At 50.3% G+C, this 1,111-nt stretch overlaps 1 pseudogene across 1 annotated transcript; it reads right to left on the bottom strand.

Annotated features, from left to right (window-relative positions):
• Positions 1–236: 236 nt before the first annotated feature.
• LOC308638342 (ferritin heavy chain-like) lies at positions 237–882 on the bottom strand (annotated as a pseudogene). The gene has a single exon. The product of its transcript is annotated as a ferritin heavy chain-like (transcript).
• Between the last annotated feature and the right edge of the window lie 229 nt (positions 883–1,111).

Raw genomic sequence — 1,111 nt, 5'->3', positions numbered from 1 at the left:
TCCCATCTCACAGGGCTGTCCAACTAGTAGGGTGGGCAAGTTGTGGGTCACTGTTTTTTTTTGGGGGGGAGGGGGGATACCAAATTTCTTTATTTGAAGGAATGGTACAAATTAAAGAACATAAGTGGATGTTTTGGTACAACCTATAGAAAAGGTAAAGTTAACCCCAACATGCATGCACTGCCTTGGTGACCAGGGAAGTCACTTCCATGGCTATGGGTAAGTCAGCTTAAGGTTTAGCTCTCCTCATCACTTTCTCTCAGGGGTGCTTATCAAAGAGATACTCTGCCGTGCCAGATTCTGGGGCTCTCATCTTGTGCAAGTTGGTTTCATGGTCACCCAGTTCTTTGGTGGATTTCACCTGCTCATTCAGGTAAAGAGTCTCAATGAAGTCACACGAGTGGGGGTCATTTTTGTCAGTGGTCAGTATGTGCAGTTCCAGAAGTGTCTGGTTCACACTTTTCTCCAAGTGCAAAACACATTCCATTGCATTGAGCCCACTCTCCCAGTCATCTCAGTCTGGTTTCTTGACATCCTGAAGGAAGATTCAGCCACCTCGTTGGTTCTGCAGCTTCATCAGTTTCTCGGCATGTTCCCTCTCCTCATGAGATTGGTGCAGAAAATATTTGGCAAAGTTCTTCAAAGCCACATCATCACGGTCAAAGTAGTAAGATATGGACAGGTAGACATAGGAGGCCTAGAGCTCCAGTTTGAGCTGGTGGTTGATGGCGGCCTTCGAGTCCTGGTGGTAGTGCTGGCGCACCTGCGAGGGGGACATGATAGTCATGGGGGATGGCTGAGGAGAGGCGCAGTGCTGGAGCCGTGGTGGAGACCTGGGGCAGTCCGAGGGAGCTGTGAAGAGGTGGCGAAGGGCTGCTGGCTGTGAGCAGCCGGCCGGGGTGAGGGTCGAGCAACGGGTTCCATCCAAGCACTGTTGAAGCAGGAAACTGCGGGTCTGGGTCACTATTTCTGGTGAGTCTTATTTCCCTGCTGTGTGGATGGCGATTTTCTGCTCCAGTTCGCCCTGAGGGCTCTGCAGCAGCTGGATAGGTGTCCAGAAATCATTCAGGAACAGATACACAGTTCATTTTGCAGGAGCTCACATCACAAA

Source organism: Spermophilus citellus (assembly GCF_964194105.1).
Source record: "Spermophilus citellus genome assembly, chromosome: 18".
Taxonomy (NCBI): domain Eukaryota; kingdom Metazoa; phylum Chordata; class Mammalia; order Rodentia; family Sciuridae; genus Spermophilus; species Spermophilus citellus.
Note: the sequence above shows the minus strand (reverse complement) of the source record. Positions and strands in the feature narration are given on the sequence as shown.